Genomic DNA, 24,497 nt, shown 5'->3' with positions numbered 1-24,497 from the left:
CCATTCAAGAAAACAAGTAAAAGATTTTTGAGTTTAGGGGGTCTTTAAAGCAAAGTCAAAGCTAAGGATAAAAAAGAATATGTATCAACACTTTGCAGGCATACAATTAATCACACCAGGAGTCTATTGAACTTGTCTGTGAAACAATTCTACATCAGATATCTGGACAACAGTGAGAGTGTGGTGCAGTAAGCTTAAGCAATGTTTTCATTGGTCCTCAGCCTGCAAGCCCCATCTTATTTATAAGAAAGGATAAGAAACATTGTATTTCAACCTTAAATTAAATCTAAAAAGAGTTTGGTACATTTGGCATGTCTCAGTGTAACAGTGGAGGTGCAAATGGATATATTCGCAATAGTCAGCACTGGTACATTTGCAAGTAATTTTCCAGTCAACCAATTACTGATGTAAGGCAGCTATCCTGTTGCTTTTATGACATCTTGTTTCAGAGAGAGAAGTGCAAAGTCTGTACTAAAATACACAGACTGCACACACAACTCCAGCTACATTAATAGGCGATGGGATTTTTCTTTGCTGTCAGAGCTACATATGCAAATGTGACAGCAATGTACCAACTGGTCATGAAGAGCAGTGGGAGAGCTCTATGCATTAGTCATCCCCGCAGAATGAACCGCACTGACAGAACCACTAATTAATGGTTAAAAAAAGATTCAAGAGTGATTTCCATCCAGCTCTCCTCCACCTAATCAGTTTATAATAGCATTTTCGTCCTCTGGGATGATAATGTCTCCTCTCAGATGTCTGCTGGCTCTGTCATCATGCAGGAGTTGAAGTGGATTTGTCTGTAGGTGTTTTGTATAAATTGTGCTTTTATTGTAAGGGCCATAGTAAATAAGACAAAAAAAGAAGGTGTGATAGGAAAAAGTTGAGAATAAACACAAGGGAAACTTGTGTCTGACACTTATTTGAATACAAACGTAATGTCAAGACATTCACACTGGAGTTAGTCATGGCTTTAATGTCTTCAGCTTTTGAGGCCACATTAAGTAATTCAAGCTGAGTATCCCCAGAAATCATGACCGTATTGGACAAATCTGTACCTACTGATTTACATCCAAGGCCAACATTCAGTGCCAGTGCAGTAAGTAGATTGCCCTGTCCAGGGAGGTGGATTGGGGTGTAGCACGGCTGACTTTTATACAGAAGATCTTCAGAAGTTCTTGTCCCGTCACATACCAATTAACAATTAATGTTTGCCTTTTTATTAACTGTAACCAAGTATTTTAGTTGCTAATATAGTGGTGTTCAGTACATGTCAAACAAATCTTCAAAGTGAACTTACCATACTGAATCACCATAATCACAGACAGAATCAGTGCGTTAACTATTAGCAGTGGAGCTCCACTTACTGGTGGCTGAGAGCTTACTTACTCACTCATTAAAACTTAATAAAATAACTGTCACAAATAAGTGGCTGCTGAGCTATTCACCTTATGTGCAGTCCTTGTATAGGCTGGTTTTGTACTGAATCGTTGAACTGAACTGAACAAAACGATTCAAATCAGCAAAGCGATTAATAATTTGCACGTCTATTGCCTAACCCTAACATTAACCTTATAGTCACAGTGAAACAGAAGTTGGTGTCTTTATCTTCCGTAATGCGACGTATTTTCAAGTGAAACGGAAAATATGGTCAGGGTTTTATCACGAGAAGGATTTAAATCAAATACCACATATTTGTTTGTTTCACTTGGTGAAATTGGTGTGGCTTACCAAAATACAACGTGATACATAGAGTTGTTGAGGACCGTTGGCCTCCACCCACACTTCCCTCACCCTGATTGTTTGATCAGAAGGTGGAGGATGAAGGAGAAATTAAAAAAAAAAAATCGGCCTCAAAAACATTCTTTGGAAATGTAATCAAAATGTTTCCTCTGATCCATGATGTCACTCTACAGTCAAGTGCGGTTTTATATGAAGGGAAGGATTAGCTGGTTGTCCAAAATCAAATTTGATTGGATAAATGTATGTATACGCCCCAGAGTTCAAGATGAGTCATTAAAAATATTTTAACAATTTACAGAAAGAAAATTTTTTTCTGTGTGTGTGTTTTTGAGATAACAATAATTAACACTGGAACACAGGATTAGAATTTATTAGAATTTCCTGTTTTTTTATCTCACTGTGTCTTTAAAGTGTTTTAGCTGCTGAACCCAATGCAAAGATTGTAGAAAGTGAGAATTTTAAAAACATTGGAAGTAAAAAAAATAAAAAAATGCAATGAACCTAATCCAATATTTTGCAGAATTTTCTAAATATAACGTTCTTGTCCGCAATGGGCTTGGTAATTCCATTGTCATACATTTCATCAGTACATCAGAAACAAGGTTTTAATAATGGCAATTCACAAAGAAATCTAATAAAAATAAGAGTTTGTGTGTATGCAACACAATCCATAGAAATTGCATAGATTAGTGATACAATGCATCTGTAAAATCCAATAATCCAATAATTTCTCACCGTCTTGAAATTGTTTTATTACAGAATATGGAACAATAAGATTTGTGAAATTTTTTTAAAAACTAGTTTCTGTCCCTGTATAAGACTGAAGTGGGATGAAAAACCTGTTTTCATTCAGTGTCTTCTCTTACAGGAGAGAATGAATGTTTTACAGCTGATGAATGAAATATAGAGTTTATAACATCCCACAGCTAAATTCTTGTTTCCTGCTTTATAATTTAATCCCTGATTTATTCTGGCCGAGCGTTAATTTACCCCCGAAAATAGTAAAGATTATAGGAGCGTGTGTGATTTTTTCAAAGTTCAAAGACTTTGCCCACAGGTCAGGAGAAATGTTACCCATAATTGGCAAATAAATGGGAAATATGTAAATTACAGAGGATTCAGAGCAGAGTTGGGTGTCTTTTGAGGGTATAGTTTATTTTCTATCTTAGAGGATATTCAATTCAATTCAAATTTTGTTTGAATAGCACCATCTCATACAAAAGCAGTTCAAAGTGCTTTACATAAAAACAAAATAAAATAGCAAAAATGCTCATAAACAGAAACATTGTGCATACATTCACATAAATACACATATAAATCACATACAAACACACATACTGTACAAATATGGTGTGTTCATTTTAGAAAATGCTCAACTGAAAAGGAAGGTCTTTAGTTTGGGTTTAAAAGAACACAGTGTTGAGCAAGTCTAAGATCAGCAGGCAAACTGTTCCATTCCTTAGGTGCAAAAATGCTGAAAGCAGTTTCACCAGACTTTGGAAATACCCTAGGCACATGAAGGAGATTTCCATCTTTTCATTTAGCCTTTATTTACCCAGGTTTTCCCATTTAGATCAAGGATCTCTTTTACAAAGGAGACCTGGCCAAGAATAGCAGCAACACAGTTTCAACAGTAAATTAACAGGAAAACACATAGATTTGAGTAACATTAAAACGATCCGATTAAACATTTGCACACATGCCAACTTGGACTCAGTTTTCTCCGTAGCTTTAAAATCGTTGAGGTTTACTGTGTTTTGAATTTTAAGATTAGTCTGTAGATTGTTTCAGGTAGAAGGTGCAGAGAATCTAAAAGCTTTCTTTCCCAGTTCAGTTTGGACTATGGGAACAACAAATGTCCAGGAAACTAAGATTGTGGATTCAAAGATTTCCAAGTTTAAAATAGAAGATAAGACACCTTGTGACCGGAGAGATCTGCTGGGATTGTGAACTGACAGCATGTCTGAAATGTACTGTAGAGCCAGACCAGCGAGTGCTTTGGAAACCAAGAGGAAGATTTTGAATTGTATCCTGACAGGGCTCAACACCAACTTTGAGGAAAGAAAACAAACACAAAGCAGGCTAATGGATAACGCGTCACAGGCGTTGCTGACCTTGATGTCTATGCTAGCAGCTGCTGTGCAGTTAGATTCTGCATTTTATAATGTAAATACTGCCTACATGTGCAGGAGGCAAGCTATTATTCGAGCAATTTGTGACAATTCCGAAATCCAGCGGCATTTTCAGCCCTGCATGACCGGTTCTGGGTGAAGAACCAGTGCCTGGTGAGATCATTTTATTAATGACGTTGTGGTTCCTGGGGAATGGCGAGAAAATTTTAGTACAGAGCCCGCATGGAAGGATTGTGTCGTCAGCTTCTACCAAACATGGTAAAGTTATGTCACAATGCTAATCCACAGACTACATCAACAGAAATGGAAAGATTCTTTGAATTTACAAGTGTTGTGTGACTACAAGTACTGTTTCATGGACGTTGTTGTCAGTAATGGATTTGTTTTGATGCATCAATATTTAACGTTATGTAGGCTATAAGCATCATTGGCAAATGTGAATTCAGAGTATGTGCTATGATACTGTGGAGTATTTGTACAGTGATGGAATGGATGTTATATTGTGCACATTTAGAAAGACACAGATGAAAGACAAAAACAAAATGCTATTGACTATAAGCTGTATGCTATATGTTTTAATAAAAACAACATTCTCCGGGAAGATTTTGTGAAGAGCAGTCACATTTTTCTGCCTCATTGTTTTTGTCCTGCTTCCTGTTTACACCGGCACGCACATGCCCAGTGTATGTGAATGGTCACATGATATGCATTTTCAGGCGTGTTAGTATGGACAGAGATTATTTCTGAAACGGTGCTGAAACTGTCGTCTGGACGGAGATCGTTTTAGTTTTAAAACGCCGTTTTTAAATGAAAACGTAGTAGTGTGGCTGTAGCCTAAGAGTACACTGAAGGAAACACAGTAACGGTCTGACAGTGTCTGTGCTGATGAGCTGGTTCCATAACATGTTCGGTCAGGACAAACGACTGCAATAACTCTTTAAAACAGACTGTGGTGGACGCTATGGAATTATCAGTGTAAATGTTGATATCACCAGAAATATTTACTTTGGTGTAATCAATACAGATATTTGTTAGCAAATCTGCAAAATCAGTCATGGATATCGATATTGATATACCAAGACTAATATAAATGTCACATTGAGATATTTGTTATCGACATACTGTATGAGAATTGCATATATAGTAGATGTAATTACAGTACGTGAATATAGACCATTTGCTTGACAATTTCAGTGTTTAAGATGATATATTCTTTCCACATGAAAAGAAAGGATTGAGAAAGCCGCTGTCGTCAGGGTGATGCTGAGTTCATTCATACCTTTACTATGGAAATGAAGTCACCACAACACTTGATATTTGTTTTCCCAGCCTCATTTCGAAAAAGGTGTCTGAGCAGTAACTTGTTTATCACAATAGCTATTCAATTGAGAGTTTGCCATAGACCACTGCACTGACACTGTTTATTTGAATAAATAAAAATAAATCATCCCCCCTTTCTTGCATGAAGCGAATGCAATAATCATGCACTGTAAGTGAAAGGCTTAGCTGACTCCATGAAAAACCACTGACTGTTAAGCATGACCATAAATTAATTTTAGTCTAACATCTTTTTCAGCTTTATTTTTTATTGATTGTTGGTTTTGGTGGATCCATGTGGTTTACAAAGACAAATGTTTCCAAGTAACTGTCTGATTGTCCTAAACAGCAACAGATTTTTCTTTTTGAAAGGTGAACTGGATTATGATGTATGTGATCATTGGTCTATATTGATCCAGCACATGCATTATCTGTAACCCCAGTAATCAATACAACAACCCAATCATGTTTGTGTTGTATTTAGTAACACTTTACTTTAACGCCTCTACAGTATTAATCATTCATATGCAGCATATAAACGCTTAATAAATGGTATGTAAATCAACATATTGTAGTTATAAGAAGACATTTTAAGTGTTTCTCCTATGAAACATCCGTAACTGGTATTAATGATTACATATATGGTCCACACAGTGTATTATAAAGCATTTATCAACTGTTTATGTAAATCATTCACAGATGGGTTTAGACTGTTTATAAGCTGCTGTGGCAACAGCTGTGCATGTAGATGCAGCAGCCGGTAGCTCCTTCAAACTTCGTTACATTTTTGTTTGTTTTAATCTGCTATTTCTTTTCAGCTTTAATGCTGAAAGATCACTGAATGATGTCTGATTGGATTTGTTTTAAAGAGCTAAACCAACATTGTTCAAATCAACTGGAACAAGAGATTTAGACTATGGCAACCGCTGCGCATGGCAGATGCTGCAGCCTGTAGTTCCTTCAAACGCCACTGGCTATACTCTTGTTTATTAGTTTTTGGGGGGTTTTCGGCTTTATTGCTGAAACATGTATTACCTGTGACAGAAATACATCATCGTCATCATCGGAAAAGGAAGCCTGGGTTTGGATTAAATAGCAGCGGACCTTGAGACGATCCAACCAGCCTGATCAACCGGAGCAGGCCGATGGCGGCTGCTGTGATCACCCCTGGAGGAGAGGAAAGCAAGCCGCTTGAACTTAAGGTTGATCCTGGCTATCTGGACAAAATCGGATTCAGTCTGGCCAAGCAACGAGAAATCAGGTACTGTTTGGCCACATCTTTACAGAGACCTGCTCCATCAACATCACGGATCAAGCACTGACAGAGCGCAAGACTCTGGCAAGATGAAAGGAGGACTCGATTTACAATGATGATGCTTGGTGCTCAAACGCAGGCAAAGTGGACAGACACTGTTTCCCAAATGTTGAACTTTTTATGTGAAGATGAAAACCACATTATCATAACTATCTCTGTGTGCTGTTTGCATTCCACCAGACACAAATTCAAAAAATGTTCATTTCCTGGGTGTAATACATGTATGTATATATGTATATAAATAACGTTTATTTGATTTATTTTATATGTTACTCTATTCTAATATACATTTAATTATCTGTTATGTTCTATGTGTGTAGCATGAAGGGACTACAGACTAATTTCGCTGTACAAACTTGTGTTGTAAAATGATAAATTACCTTGTACTTGTAAATATGTTCAAAACTAATGAAGACATGCTAAGCTTTAAGGTTTCATTCTTGACCTTGGAAATAGAAGTTTGTCAAAAAAAAAATTAATTAAGGTCCACTTAATACATTTACCAGGGTGCTTTCAGCCGCATTTTATGGCCTTCATCAGCAGATTTTTGCTTAGTTGCCATGGAGAGTGAAGCAGAAGAATTCATAAATAAATACTTCATTAATAAATATTCCTCATATTAAATGTCCATATAAAATAGGTTTTACATGATAACTGTGTTATATTGTCAATCATTTATATGTATATGTTTATACACCAGTTATGATGCTTCAAAGGAAGAGTTATAGTTACTGACAAATACAAATTAAGCACTCTGGGCTTCAGTGCCACACTTCGGATTGGCGGTCACACCACTTCCACTCTAGTGCTCAACACTGGAGTCCCCCAGGGCTGTGTGCTCAGCCCCCTCCTGTTCACACTGTACACCCATGATTGCATTGGCATGGAGACAACTCTGTTGTGAAGTTTCGCAACCACCACCATCATCGGCTGGATTACAAACAATGATGAGACTTCGTATCGGGAGAAAATCAACAGTCTTGCGGAATGGTGCAATGAGAACAACCTACTGCTCAACGTCAGCAAAACCAAGGAGCTGAACGCTGATTTGAGGAAAAAGGAGGCAAAGACACACACCCCTGTCTACATCGGTTGAACTAAAGTGGAGCAGGTGAACAGTTTTAGGTTCCTGGGAACCAGCATCACAGAGAACCTGACATGGTCCTCTTGCATCTCCACCCTGGTCAAGAAAGCTCAGAAACGGCTGTATTTCTTAAGGAAACTTAAGAAGGCAAAATTCCTGTGCCAAGTTCTTATTAACTTTTACAGAGGAGAAATAGAAAGCATCCTGACTGCAAACACTAATACTAACTGGCATGGGATGTGCAAAACAAAATCTCATTATACAATCCTGTGTTATAAAATGATCAATAAATCTATCATGTATCTTGTAAATACCTTTAATTCTACACGGTACAGCCTTGTAGTTTGTTGCTTTTGGCTTTGAAGGGCCGGTCTCTGCTTTTGGTCGTGTCATTGTTTTGTTGGTTTGAAGCTCTGTCTAATTAGCGCTTGTAATGCCTTCTCAGTAACCTTATCTAGGCTGAGATTGGCCACTCTGCATTGTTTAATTCTCCACCCCTGGCCACACTAAACACTTGCGTTATGCAACACCTGTGCTACATCACATCCTCAGCATATGTCTTCCCACTTACAGTGAAGAACAAATAAAAAGCAAAACCAGTCTAATTGAAAACTGACATGGCTTACCCTGTCAAAAAAGACGGACTCACCTTAGTACATAGTGCGCGCTCTACCAGATGAACTACCTGGGCGCCCCATTGTGTATATTTCAGTGAGGGATTTAAAATTTCATACATGCATCAGCACCATTTATCTTTGTGCTTTCCTTTCAGAGGCAGAGACAGACTGAGCAGCTGAGGACTTCAGTCAGAGTTCATGCAGACTGCGGGACAGCGCTGCCTGATCCGGCTCCCGTCACAGCAGAGTCCTCCTCTGGCCCGGCATGCTAAGCAGCCACCAGGTGACCTCTGACCCCTGGCTAGTCACGGGGTTTTGATCCTATCGTCAGCCAGCGGCAGCACAGCTGTAGCAGCAGAGGGAGTCGTCCTCGGGCCCCAATTAGGCTCCTGAGTCCCAGCCGGCCTGATGTGGCAGCCCTCCTCCAGGGAGCCGGGGCCTGACACTGATGTGGCTGTACAGCAGCTGAAGGGGAGGGCAGCGGGAGGTCCTACCTTTGAGGCAATGCCAATAAGTGGTTTAAAAATGTATGGCACCCTTGTCAAACTTTCTTCATTTCACGGTGCCATAGCAACCGACTTGTGGCGTGGTTGGCGGTAAGAAAAAGGAGGGTCACATTTGTTCTCCCTGTGTTGTTCTTACTTACACACATGCACACACACAGTTCACATTTCAGTGACTATTGGCATGGCTGTTTCAGTGAGATGATGTTGCCCAAAACTGGTACAAAATGACAATGATTGAAAGAATAGAACATGAACTGGATTGTGATGTGTGTTTACAGTCAAAAACCAAACAATGCTGTTGTAGATGATCAAGGCTAAATTTGCCTCCTGGGAATGAAATATTTTTGCCTTTTATTTAAAAAAAATAAATTTTGGCTCATTGTCCTAATTTCCGCCTGTAAAAATAAAAGCACTCAAACGTTGGCATACAGTCACCAGAAGAACAAAACCCCACTACAATCAATATGTCACAAATGCTCCGTCATTATTAAAAAAGACCTACATATTTGAAATGATGAAAGTAAAGAAATAAAATGTGTCCTTATAGACATTTACAGTATTTGTAGTTAACTTAAATTGACCTTTCAAGCCAGCAGCACTGTTTAAGCTTTTCACATTTAGTTCAACAGTTTATGCTCACACTCAGTCAAGGTTCACTATATTTTCAAGTTTCCACGAGTAAGTGGAGCGCAACGGCCGGGCAGGGGATAATTCCTGGTTGACTGCAGATTGTGTTCGTTTATACATGGCAGGCACAATGGACTGACTGATGCACACTTGAGGGAACATGACAGCGGTGCTGAAGCCCTGTCATAGACGCATTCAGGTGATGCTGTTGCAAATGGTTTAGCATGTCTGCGTTTCCACAGACATACCCAACTCTGGTTCAACAATGTCGGCACACAGTTTCTGTCCAATCCACCACTCTTTGTCCAGTGTTGCTTTAGCTTATAACATAAGAACCTGGAAGGCTTTTCCAGCTCTGATTTCTGATTAGACTACTTCCTGTGAGTCAGACTAGTCCAAGTCTGACTCACAGGAAGTAGGCTGTGGGTATAAGCCTGTCACTGGCTGACTATTTCAGTCAATTTTCTCCTCCCCTTCCGCTACGTGGTTAAAGTCCCCATCGCCCTGTGAAACAACAACAACAACCTCTGAGCTAGCAACCTACACACTGAAAACAGCAAGTTTTCATCTTTTAACTTTCCAGACCTTTCTCCAGCGCAGCGCTAAAACAAAGTGTGGAGATCTGGCTATGCGAGAGCGTTCGTCATACTGACAACACTTGTTAGATGAGCTATAGCTACATCCAGAGGCTAACAATATCAGCATGGTATAGCTAACAGACAACACCTGCCCCATTGCTAAAGCTGGCTAGGTGGAACACTTTAGAATTAGATTGTATTGTATTAGGCTATCTATCTATCTATCTATCTATCTATCTATCTATCTATCTATCTATCTATCTATCTATCTATCTATCTATCTATCTATCTATCTATCTATCTATCCATCTGAACACACTGAGGGGCGAATTCACAAAAGGACTGCACTTTTGCAGCTGCTAAACCTGCAAAAATAAGACAAAAATAAACCGTTTAATTCTCAAAGCACCCAGAAAGGGCGAAATGCACTCAAAACTGTGCTGCCAAGCAAATATCTCGGTGTTCAGGTGCTATTTGCATGTATTTAAATGAGGTAATATACAAACATTTGAAAATTGGCCCCTTTCTATGCAAATTCACAAACACCAGCGCTAATAGCCACATGCAGTTTGAGTGAAATTATTAGCATCTTCTGAGAGTTGGTGGTAACTGAAGCACACTTAGAAAGGGGCGTCACACCCGGACTTTCCAGTGATCATGCCAGCAGTGATTGTAGTCAGGCGAAGCAATAGCGTATCACAGTACATCATATGCGCACAGATGGCACAGACAGTACAATACAGATATTCACCATGAGGGAATGAAACTGTAAAACAACATAAAACCTGCTGCTGTGAGAAACGGACACGGTGGTTACGCACAATAACAGACCAGCAGAGAGCAGAGTAGGAGAGAACACAGCTCTCCATGCACCCAGAGGCATGAGGGAGAGCGCACAGTTAAAGCACCACAAATAACAATCACTCCATACAGAGTGAGTCATAGAACAATGAAAGACATCCTGCAGATAGAAACGAATGAAACAGCAGGGGGGGTTATTAGATAATTAGAATAGTTCAAATTATAATTAGAATAAGTTCTCTTTCAAATCAAACATTTTAAGATATGAGTGGTAAGTATTTTCTTGCAACTGCATGTTTTTTGACTCAAACGTTGCTTAACCATGTCATGTGATAAATATCATGATAAATATTACTGGGACCACTACATAGAATTGCAGATGAACATTTAACAGACACAAAACAATGGCAAATTGCACTCTGCTGCAAAACTGGGCGTGGTTGCGCTGTAATATCATTAGTACAATATCTTTTGTGAATCAGACCTTGAGATGTTGTAAATAGATAGTGGTGGCAAATGATGCGCAATTTATGGTGCTATCAGTGGCCGCAACTCATTCTTTGTGAATTTGTCCCTGAATGTACATTGATATGTTCACATTATATAATGTAAAAATGTTCACAGCAGAACACTTGGCTGACAGCACCTTCCCAACTTATGTTAATGAGCATCTCCCATGTTGAATTGTGGCCAACAGCCTGGCAGTGCGAGGGAGTGAGAATCTGTGCTGTCAATTATCCAATGTCAAAGAAGCCTGGTAGGGACAGCTTGTAGACTCGCCGCTCATCGACCAAATATAGTTACCCTAATGCATGCTGCCTTTCCATCCGCTTTAAAGTGCCTCTTTAATGCACATCAAATCCTTTAAACGAAGTCTGAGCTGTGCATTATGAGACACAGTTGGTTCAAAGCAAGATTTGGTTTGATTTAAAGAGGCAACATGTGAGGGTTTCCTGCCCCGTAACTCAAATAAAGGTCATAATGTGTCCACAAGAGGTTTTTGATCAATACAAAATGACTCAGTAATTGTTTGGCCTGGAGCTAAGGTTTCTGGCTTCCTTCCCAACCCAAACCACCCGCTGCTCACACACAAACACATACCTCACCTACTCGCATTTTCAACCTCTCTGTGATGCAGGACAGCACAAAAAGCAGCCAAGCTGCATCACAAAACAATTCAGCTCAGAAGGTTAAAAAGTGAAGCTGACATGCTGACAAAGCTGCGTTGTTATTCCAGCATTTATCATGGCAACATATTTCCTCTTCACCACACGTTTCTGCTGAAGCCCTGATCTAATTAACCAGCATGCTCCTCTACATTGTGAAACGGGACTTCTAAAAGGGGTGGGGAGGTCTGTGCCAAACACCTGGTGATGTAGTTGGAATTCCTCCTGCTGACAGACCTCAAAATAGATGACTTAATGTCCCTTTAATTTGTGTTTTTAAACATTTTCTTTTGGTTCATTTTCTGGGTTTGACAGAAGGAGTGGGAAGAGGGGTTAAGTGTGATCTGCTCTCCATACATTATGTGCATGTGAAGAAGACAAAGCTTTCATTAAGGATTGAGAGTATGGTCATGGTAGCCCTATCAAATTCCACCAGACCAGCTGAAGCTATTCAGCCTGGATGCAAACCTCTCTGGAGGGGCTCTCAGCGGGTTCAACCCTTGCCATTCCTTTGTTCATTTCCAATTTTGCTCTTTTTGTCATATTTAATTACATTTGAGAGAAGTCAATTGTTTCTCTGGCATTAAAATAATTGCATTTTCAGAAAATCCAAGTTTTGTGTTTGGAGTGGGTCACAAGACACTTTAGATCCTCCTCAGCTGGGCAAAACATGGAAGAATGATTGATGAATGGAAGCTGTAAGACCCATTCTAACAGAGGACTTCTGTTTCTGGTGGTGAAGGTCATGTTTTTACATTTTGTCACAGATTTAAGATTGAAGAGACAATAATAATCATAATAATAATTGTATTTGTATAGCACTTTTCAAGCTTTTCTCTGTATTGCTAAAAGATAACATTGCTTATTGCATGTTAGAAACTGATTGGACCAATTTTTTTGTGTTCTGTCCGAAGCTTAGCTCACTGTCAAAGATAACTTAGCAGTGGCCTTAATGTTTGGGATAAGGGGACTGTTGGGACTCCACAGATGAATTCATTCATTTGGGTGATTGTTTACTGCATTCTCTTTTGTCCCACAATCCTGAGAGCCATTGAACGCAGCATTGGCCAGTCTGACTTGTGACCCGGATGTCACTAGGTCAATAAAAAGGTCATGCGATGCTTTGTTCAGTCTCTCTTTCTCCTGGAATCTTTCACTGTGGCAGACCACCGTGGTTGGCCCCCTCTCAGTGTGGCCTGCTCACCAGCAGACACCCACCTGAAACCTCTCCTCCTGGCTTCACCGTGTAATCTGCTCAGAGCAGAAACACGCAGCAGAACCGAAGTCTCCTGATCTACTGCAGCGCTGCAAAGTTTAGTGCCAACAGCTGCCACAAACAAAGCCTGCCAGCTAACATCACATGCTAACAGGATCACGAAGCAAGTGAACACATACACTCTGTAAGGACAACCACAGGCAGAGCGACCAGCTTCCTCCGATCTCTACAAGCGGACACTACACAGCAAAAGACGCTTCCACAGCGGAACCACAATTCTTCCCAGCTTGGCTCGTCTACAACAGACTGACCGCCAGCTAACAGCAGCACAAAAGCCACCTCTCTTTCCCGCCCACGGACGGGTAACGTAACAGCTGGGTATAGCATAGTGTAACAGTGTACTTGGCTAAGTACAGGACTGTTTAGTTAATGATGTACATGTAATGATGTGTTTTTCTGAGGTTTTGTTGTTGTGATGTGTTTATCTGTTATTTGGTAGCCAAATGCTAAGTTGATGTTAGTTATGTTATGCTCCACACAAACAGTCTTTGCGTGCTAACTCCTTTTAACTTGGCACCATTATCCTAAACAGAACAAACACACATACAACTCTAATTTGACTTAAATACAACCACACACGGCGGAGAGTAACTTTAAAGCTCCCGCTTCACATGTTCCTTTGTTTCTGACCAAGTGGGTTCATGCTTGTGCACACGAGACATACGGAGGCAGAACAAAGAAACACACACATTCCTTTTGGCGCGCACCCAGACATGCGTACACACACACGCATAGGCACACACACACCTTTTGTTCTATATTTAGAGTTAGTATTCATATTGTGTGTTTTTGCTTTGCTTATCTTTTAAATAAATGCTTGTGTATAATTATGCTGATTTCTTTAATGTTTCACAAGAGTGAATAATTTGCCAACCTCTTCTATGTTGAACTCCAAATCCTTCAACCTACTAGCTATCAATGGTAATTTTGGTTATAGTTTATTAATCTGAGTTCCAACTTGATAGTTTAGTGTATTTTATGAGACTCAGTTAATTAATTGGGAATTAATTAATCATTTCTCTTCTTTAAGAAGAGTGGTGCCCCAGAGGACTTTATTAATTAAAGTTATTTATGATTATTTTTGATAATTGTGATAGCCATGATTAATTGATCGCATTGATGGAAATGTAAGGCAATTTTAAAATAATCTGGAGGGAGCTGTTTCGTTCTCCTGCTTGCTTTTTAAAGGTTTCGAATGTCCTCATTGATCCATGGAAAACAATTTACAGCACTTTTTTGTTTTCTTTTTAAGTGGCACGACATTGTCCAGTGTAGTCGCAGATAATTGACTGAAATTGCCTAGCAGCTTGTGTAGCCTGTTATGATCAGTTAGTACCTGAAACTGAGTGGTGCGCTTACATGCCTTTGATGCAGCCTGTACCAGAGAATCAAATCAAATACACTGGTGGTCAGAGATGGAGAGATGCAACATAGACACATTATTATTATTATTATATCCAAACCAAGCGTATATGACTATACAAAGGTACATAGTTTTGTTGTGCTTTCCCACCTCACATCACTACATCAGTGCTGTAAACAATGGGGTCAGAGCACTTTCTACTGGGCAATATCATTTAAATTACTTTAAACACATTTTCAATACTGCAAATTCTTTTTACATATACATTTTTACATTTACACTTTTTCCTCTCCCTCTCTCTCTTTCTTAAGCCTTTCCTGTCTGTTCATTGCCCTACAATCAGCAGATGATCAAAATGAATAACTTTTTTGGATGGAGATGCAGAGTGACGACTGATGATGTTTTTCACTGTATAAACTTAAAGTTGTAGCCGACAAGTTTAGTGTGTACAAAACCAAAGACGTCTGTGTAGTTCTGCAAGACCCTGGTGCCGGTGGCATATGATTGAATATAAGTATCTACTCTGGATAACGCGTGCGTAATTGCGCATCACTTTGAAAATGCACATCACTTCCTCAAACGAGATAGAATGACATACCGGTTTGGAATGTAATTCCAAATATGACTGCATGGACTATTAAACACATAATGCAAATGTATTTGTTTCAGTTGACCGACAAAGGAACTAATGAGTTTACCGGAGTTCACTCGTTTTTTTTGCCAATGCTATTTTGAACCAGACTAGCTCGCTTATTGTTAATCTTGATGGTGGGCTATTGCTCTGTTGAGATGTTTTAATAGTGGTTTAATTTCACAACAGTGAAAAACAATGCCGAGGCTCAGGGCAAACCCTATCGTTACTTGGCTGTCACCAATGAAGGCTGGTCAGGGAGACGTGGATCCTGTTGCTCCGCAGGGCGTTCGGTTTACGTGCATTAACTGTGGTGGCTGTGACGAGAGACGTCAAAGAGAGAGGGGCAGGGGCTTTTCTTCTTCTTTGAGTTTTTCCAGCAGTTGACTATAAACATTGTAAATGTCTTGCAAAAAGGGCAATTATCTAATCAGAGGCCAAAAGGGCTGGGGACCATCTGTGCACGTGCCTGAATGACAACAAGTTAAAGGAATTGTTTGACATTTTGGGATATACAATAGTGTCCACTTTCTTGGTGAGAGTTTGAAGACAAGGTCGATATGATTCTAATATTTGCCCATTAAATATGAAGCTACAGCCAGGAAATGGTTAGCTTAGCAAAAAAAAAAAAAAAAAAACAGAAATCAGAGAAGCGGGAAGGAAGTGTAAGATGATCCCCTCCGTCTCATCTCCTGGGATGTTCTTGAATCACAACATGAGCTTCTTTGGAAGTGTAAAATTGCAGAACCTCATACTCATGTTGTGATGCCAGTTTTCAAAATGTGGGTGTTGTTCTTCTCATTAGCAGTGAAGGATTACCTGTACTGATTGCATTTGAAGTCTCCAGTTGTTTTTTATGCAGTTTGTAAGTTAATAGGAGTGAATGAGTACTAGACATTTGGGAAAAGTTAAAGATGTCTTCCTTCCAAGAGCATGCGTGTAAAGGCTGTCGCAGTGTCCAACAAATGGCTGGGGGAACAACAAAAAGTGAAATTAGGATAGAGCTGTCCTTTAACAAAGACAGTAAAAGCACAGCGTACTCTTGAGTATCATTAGGGGAAGTCATTTGAAGAAGCCCAATTTTGTTCCCTGTAAAGAATTGCTTGGATAAAGACAAAAAATGCTGATTTCTTGTACGAACATGACCCTGCTGGAACTCCAGGGGAGGATTTCTTGTCTAAGGTACTCCAGAGATGTGATATTTTTCCCCAAGTGATTTATTAAATGAGGCTGGCTGTAGAAGAGTAGGTGGCCATGATTGGGGGGGAGGCCCGCTCTCATTTTCCCTCAGGATGTGTGTGCACACAGCTATGTGACAAATTAACATCAGAAAGTGCCTCTTGTTTCTAGAAGCGAGGAAGGAAACTTCCTTATAGCTGATTTATGTCATCTCACCACTCCCACAGACGGCAGCCATCCTGACCATTTAGACAGCTCTCACGTTAAATGGAGCCATTTCATTAAATCTAAAACCAAATTACCTCATTGTATTTGCCCTAAATATGACCCACCATAACACGCAATGATCCCTCAGGATGAGCAGCCACATGAGATTTCTTCGTCTGCAGAGATCTTATGTGGACTGTGGAGGAAAGGAAGGAAACATAAAGCAGCATTAGTGTAATTATTTTAAATCCAAATGCTCTTTTCTTTTAATTGACAGATAATAAAGACTTCAGTCTTGAAGGTTCATATTTAATTAAAACATGAACTAAATATATGCGCTCCATAAAAAGCTTCCCTCATGGGGTAAATCATCTGAATATATTTGTCTCCTAAATATTCTGTGAAAGTTGTATGGTTCCCACACAGAATTTTTAAAATCAATGTGTACATTTCAGCAGCTGAGCAGACATCTGCAAGACTCATTTTCACTGCTCCAGTATAGAAGTGTGGCACAGGGGCAAAACTCACCTACCACCACACAAACCCTGGTCCAGTCCTGTTGTGAATTCTAACTAACGGCATGTCTACACTGGTACACATTTTTATTTGGTTTTGGGGCACTTGCTGAAACAACTGATTCTGTTATTTTTCTTAGGATGACAGTCTCACAAAACTATGTTTTTTTTTCCTCACTGTATACTTTAATTCTGTATCGTGTAATACTGTACTGCATTACCAGACACAAAAATTATTCAAAAATAATTTGAAAATCTTTATTTATCTCTCTAACTGTTTACTACTCATAAACATGCATTTTGTTTGTTCATGTGCACACGCACAGCGACGTGCATGCACAGTCCTGCCAGTGGTTTCACACTATTCCACTGATCTACAGGTGGCAGTAATGCACCAGCAAAGGCAAACGATACTTTTAAGGGGCTATAACCAAAAATGGTAATTGCTAATTTTACCTACTACATACTGCTGGGTAGTTTAATTCATAACAATGCATCATATTTTATAAACTGATTGTGTGTTTTGAGATATAACTATAACTGTCAAACAAATGTAGTGAGTAAAAAGTACAATGTCCAGACTGCAGCATATAATTCGTTCTGCCGAGAAGGTGATTGGCCATCCCTCCAGGACCTGTACGCCTCCAGGACCCTGAAGCGAGCAGGAAAGATTGTGGCTGACCCCTCCCACCCTGGACACAAAGTGTTTCAGACACTCCCCTCCGGCAGGAGGCTGCAGTCCATCAGGACCAAAACCTCCCACTACACATTATATAACGTAAAGTCTACGCACCGGACTCAATGCGTTACATTAACGTACACTACTATCTTGCACATTGCAAATATTCTTTGTACTTCATACTGTAAACTCTTGCACATTCCAGTGTAAATGTCTTTTTATAATATTGTCTATTTTATAATTATGGCTTTGACTTGCAGTACTTGCTTGCTATCTTTCTTTATATTTTTCTACTTACTATGTTTATTGTTTGCACCATAATAACAAAGCAAGTTCCTTGTATGTGTATACCTACTTGGTCAGGCTGATCTAGAATAAGCAAGAGAATGACACTGAAAATAAAAATGGATGGGAAAAAGTTAGAAGAATGAAGAGACCAGTCTGAAACAGGATGAAAGTGCATGAAATCCTCCTCTGCACTGTGAGAAAAAAGGCACACAGAGGGACAATCCCAGAGGTCAGGAGCTCCGTCTCTATGCCTTTATTCTGAGGGTGTGCATCTTGCATTATTTGACTAAAAATAATTATGACATCAATTTGTGCATCACCAAAATCTTTCTGAAATCATTAAGTCATGTTTTAGAACCTTTTAACCTACTGCGATGTCATATTTAGAGTAGACTGTTCTGTCCGCTGAGCTTGATCTAAATCTGAACAAACTTGTTTCCTCCCCTCCTGCCTGTGGCCAGTTATTGAAGCTGACCAGCTTTGTAGCCTGTGAACCTGTGCTAACATACTTGAACCTGTCTTTGATGCTCTCAATAAGCCTGTCCAGTAGCCTGACACGAGATGAGGACCCTGTCGTCAGTTTCACCAGTAGTCAGGGACACTCCGTTGAACATTGTGCTGTTGGAGGCCTTCATCATCGATCCCTCTCTTGATGATACAAAATCTCCCTTTACTACAATATACACACAGCCTGTGTGGAGCGCAGACAACTGTGGGCGTCTGCGATGGTGATGGCGGACCTCTGCAGAGTTTCAGATACGCTGCTCAAATGGCTCATGGTATCAAAGAAGAACCCATAAAACTAAGCAGCACAGCTTCCTTGGCAGTTGCACAGCATTTCCTGGTCTTACACTGCTGCACTCCACAGATACCTAGGGCATCAGGGGATCTGATCTAAAATTGCACAAAAACAAATAGCTCAGTCAAATAAGCCAATCTGGCAAACGGTGAAGCATTATTTATTGCTATGAAAATATCAGTATCACATTGTTGTATGTGATATTTTTTGTTGTAATGTCTGTAATTTTCATTAAAGGATCAGCATTTTAAAATAAGAGCCCTACCTGCTATAGGTGTTGGGTGATGGCTTGGTATCCTCTGACAAAGTGGTAAATGGCACGTAGGAGGTGGGCCAGCCGACTCTGGTGGCCATGAGGGGAGATAATCCTAACACCTTAAAGCTGTTGATGAGGTTTCAGCGGTTTAGGGGACTGACATGGCAGAACGCGTATAGGACCGTCGGCAGCTCCTCAGCGTTTTGGAAAAGGCTGATGCCTGTTATTGCCTCTTTAAAACTGAGCTCCAACCGGTGCGCCACACAGTGGACACCCACTAGGTATGGTCTGTTATCTCCTTTCAGACAACAGACAACACCTCTCCGCTCCGCCAGTCATTACTGCAGCACCGTCTATGACTATCACCACCAGCTTCTCCTGCCAGTCTTTTCTGACTGCCACCATGATCTCCGTGATGGCTTCTGTTATCGTCTCTGCATCTGCTTTCTCCACTGCCTTAATTCCCACAAACTTTGACTCAGCTTTGCCTGTCAGACAGGCTCTAACAGAGCTGTCCATTGATCCATCAGTCATGATGGATAGAAATTTAGCTGTGTTCAATCCATCTTCAGTTTTCTTTCTCTTAATCTCAGCAATGTAGTGTAGAAACACTCTGGTTATTCTATTTCGTTCTTGTAAGTGTCTCCTACTTTGTTGCCTTTCATCTCATCCAATATGCCATTAAAACGTTGAGGATAAAAAGAGGCTTATTCTAATCAAATCTTGGCATTTCAATCAAATCAAATTCATAATGTGGTTTATTATCTGACCTAATTTAAAGTGACATTGAACGTATAATACCTTGCATTGTGTAGCATCCTGACCATGATATAAATCAAATTTTTTTTTGTATCTTTGTCTGCCTTACTTTATGTGCTAGAAGTCATTTTCAAACTTTTCCTCCATACAATGGCAGTGAAAGGAAAGAGAAAAAAAACCCCACAATTCTCCAGTCTCCTCTACCGGAGCAACAGATCACAGATTTTAGGAGTTTATCATGGCCAGGAAGCAACACAGTAGCACAGGGTAATACACTACCAAATTCAACATCACTTTAAAGATTAACTACACACCCAAATTCTGCTAGCTCACTCCATCCCAGCATATTTAAAAGATGCAGCAGAGGACAACTACTGCAGTGGGGGTGGCCTCGTGGCTGAAGTTATGTGCGATGCTGGAGGTAAGGAGACACCAACCAGAGTGACTTACCGACAGTGTGACAGACTGACCACCGCTCAGTGTAGCAGGAACAGCCATATAGAGCTGGTAGTCAGATCTGACCAGCCATGAGCAGCTGCTCTCAGACTCTCCGTGTGCTGCTGGAAACAGAGAGTTCGCTGGAGCTTTGAACGTCACTAGAAGCACATTCATCGCCCTTTGTAAACGTTTCTGTGTGGTACCTGTGTTGTAGCTGAGCTAACACTAGCGGCTCAGAGAGGCTGAGGATCTCCAGTGTGTGTGTCTGTGGAGGAGTGTTAGTACGTAGCTGTAGCCTTGCTGTTTATCATGTTAATGTTACAGGCTACAGTTAGCTGGTGTTCTGATATTTATACTATACTTGGCGGCAGCTGATATGAAATATAGCCTACCTCGGAGTCACGATTAGACAATTTGGCTGAACTGAATTTATAAATCCAAGCAGACATAAATAAGCTAATTTTGAGCAGAATTTTTTTTTTTTACGCAATATGTGTATTGTTGGAAAAATAGCCTGTATTAACACCTTAGGCCAGGATCTCAGGGCTCCTGCATCGTTCACATGCCACCTCTTTCAAAAACACTCTTTTCTCTTCCCCTTGTTTTCTTTTTGGTCGGCTTACCACCGGGAAGGTGTTACCACATCTCTAACAACGTTTCTTACAGCAAAAACAGACATACATTGTGTAGAAAGCGCCAAATAGTAGAAAGCTGCTTTGATTTGATTTGCCCTCCAACCCCTTCTTCACCTCTTCACTATCCTACCTTTCTTCTCCTCATTTCCATTTTTCCTACATATTCTACATTTTCCATCTATATACACTCAATTGCAACACACTCCCACATTCCCACTCTGGGTAGAAACCATGGATGTATTAAGAGAGCTGGATATGTTGCCGCCACTCAGACTTGCTGACAATTTGTCCCAGTGACCACTGGCTGTACTGCAACAAAAAAAGCCCCTGCATTCCAAAAAGCATTTTCCCCATAGACCACTATTATAAAAGAGATGTCTGTAAAACAGTTGACAAGACACCTGTAACTGCAAACACGTATTGTATTATTATTATTTTAATTATTTAAATTCACAAAGGTTTTATATTTGCAAAACTTTCCCCTATAGATTCCCCTGTAAAAAAAACCCGAAAGCTAGAAAACGTTTTTTGGCTTATGCGCTCTGTGAGCATTTTTCATTGAATTGAATGGGCACCATATCTGAGTCCGGTATCCGGTTCTTATAATACATCCATCAACGGTAGAAACGCAAAGAAAACGTCAAGCTGGGAAGACCTGAATGATAACATTCATTTTCTATGAGAAGTGGCAAATCCCTCGCGACGATGGCAACGAGAGCTGGGCAGGTTCAAATAAATAAACTGTCACCTAGAAGGGTTGGGAAATTGTGGCGTGGTAACCAATCACTTCTGATGTTTGCCTTATTCATTGTAAATAACTGGATTTTCAGCCCAACTGAAATTAAATTGCATATTTTCGTCTGCCACAGCATACATATCTGATATGTAAATCACATGCCCTGTGTTCTCCTTTGAGAACAAAAGGGGAAATTTATATTTTTCATTTTTTTGGTTTCATGATGGCGCCCCCTAGCTTGGCATTAATTCGACAGAATACGATTAGTTCTGTCTACGTAAACGGAGAACTTGTCAATCATATGGCTTCATTTTTAAACCATATTCGCATAAAGCAGTAACATCAGCGTTCTATCATGAAACAGCCAGACAGCAGCCTGCTACACACAAGTCACAGACTTTGAACAACCCTCATTAGCTTTCCTGCTATAGTCTCTCATACAAACATGAACACACGTCACCTTAGCTTGTTGAACGAGCGACGAAAAAAAACATTCACCTGGGGAAAGTGCACTGCACATCAGTTTGCAGGCTAGATGGCTAATTAGCTACTCAGCAGCAGCACATTAAACAGCATGTAAACATATCTGCAAATGTCACTTGGGCCCGTTTAGATGCTGGTATGGTCCTTACTCTTCAATACTGCTAACAACACGCTGTCTGCCCGTGACATGTAGGCTACAGCGCACGCTTGTTTACTTTGCCTCTCGTTCCCTGCTGGAGCTCAGCCTGCCAGCTGCTGTCAATCAAACACACACATGCTCTGCAGCCAGCTTAGACTAAAATGAGTATTACTGACATTTTCCTTTCTTTCCTTTAATAATAAAAAAACTATTAACAACACATTTTAAAAATATAATAATTTGAGCGCACATAATTACATGATTTCTGAACATTACTGAACATGATTATCTTATCTGTTAATCTGTATCATTGTGTGCCAAAATAGCAACAACAGTGGACTAAGCAGGGAAGTGCATTTAGATTGACAGCTCTGCGTATCTGCTCACCATTGGCCGAGTGCAAGAGGTGTTTGCGCTTCCTGGGGGTCAAACCACCAACTGATTAATGGATAACCTGCTCTACCTCCTGGAGCCACAACCTCCCAGTAATCAACTTCTTTGCTGGCATTAAACTACTTGTTCTAATTATTTATCACCTTCAAAATGACTGGGGAACTTCAAAGTATGACTTTGCCAATAACAGTGAGAGTTGCAGTCATATAGATCCGCTGGCATTTTACTGTACAAAGTAAGTAGCTATTTAGTACATTACATTTGTACTTTGTTATTATGCTGATGTTGTTGCACCTCTGTAAGTACCCTGTGCATTAGCAGGAATACACAATCATTTCCTAGTTACAATATTTTTTTTTTTTACGAAGGCTGTTACATAGTACAAGTTAATACACCACAATTAAAGCATTGTGAAGTGTAATCAGACTTAATAAGAGAACAGAACATTGATTCTTTCCTTCATTATTTACCGTGTTCCTGGGCAGAGTTAAGGTGTAGTGGCTGAATAAGAACATTTTAAATGTCAAACACGCTCAGCTTAACAGGAGGCAAATGTCATTTAGAAGGTCAATGTTCCATGAGTGGAAATAGGTGTTAAGGTAACAGTATAGGTGATGGGCTCTTAACTTTCCTCATGATGTCTTTGCAATATCCTCTTGCCCTGAGTCTATTCATATTGAGCTTGCAATATGATAGCATAATTTCTGTGTTATTTTATTCAGAGCGCTCTGTCTGCTTATATTGCTTATATCTCCCCATGCACTGAAAGCATAAACAATTGTTTTAATCTCCCAGCTCTGCTAGCGCTGTTGGTTTACAGAGAATATTTACGCTGAGGGCTCTCCCTCGCCGCTGCTGCAGCTGGAATGAAAAGCGAACAATACAGTAGAGGTGGGCCTGGATATCATCAGAAAGCATCAGTTTATTAATCGGGCTGACCAGTGGAAAAGCCTCACACTGGGTTTATTGGGGAAATATAGTATGTTGCTATTCTCGCCTGAAAGAAAAATAAAAACGGAAGGAAATTAGTTTGCGATGCACACACAGACACACGCACACACACACACCTTTATGGGCCTGGAGGACTGCACAGTCCCTTAAAAGATTCTGGTCTCAACAGCCCTTTTTTCTGATGAATAAATAAAAATTAGATAAGAAATTCATTGTCTGCAATGGCCTGTGTCAGGTGTAACTGATCCAGTGAGGCTGAAAACGCTCGCTCAACTGACCTGTTACAATTTCAAGCTCAATCATATTCCGGCTGCCTTGGACCTATTAAAAACAACAACCACTTTTTGTCTGGTTTTGTTTTTGTTTATATCTGTGCATGTATTGACGGAGGGGTGGGGGTACGCATGAACAGATGGACTTTAATCCCAAATTTCACACGGCTGAGAAACAACTTCAAAGTGGAGCGGCCTGAAGGATGGAAGCAGGGAAGAAAAAAAAAAGCTGAAAGAATAAAGTACAGCAGCATTTACATGAGGAGAGAGATGTATCCAAGGCAGCAACGGAGGGGAACATACAATATTTAAAAGGTTGGAGACTGAGACAGCCTTTGCACCACAAACTTATTTGATCTGCAACTATTATTTCAAGGGCGTTTCAAGGTAAATAATATCCCTGCAGTGGTGGGTTTTGAAGTTAGAAAAACATGCCAACTGCCAAAACTCATCATGAGCTTCCCCCTCGGAGTTAATAAAACTAAATTTAGTTCAGACTTCATTACAGAGTGTCAATCCTCAACAGTCAGGACAGTGGAATTGCCTTTATGATTTGTTTTCCAACATGACACACTGCGGTGAACATATACTGCCTTTGAAGTATCAAAG

The sequence above is a fragment of the Siniperca chuatsi genome, linkage group LG17 (genome assembly GCF_020085105.1).
Source record: "Siniperca chuatsi isolate FFG_IHB_CAS linkage group LG17, ASM2008510v1, whole genome shotgun sequence".
In the NCBI taxonomy this organism is placed as follows: domain Eukaryota; kingdom Metazoa; phylum Chordata; class Actinopteri; order Centrarchiformes; family Sinipercidae; genus Siniperca; species Siniperca chuatsi.
This window is presented reverse-complemented; position numbering follows the sequence as displayed.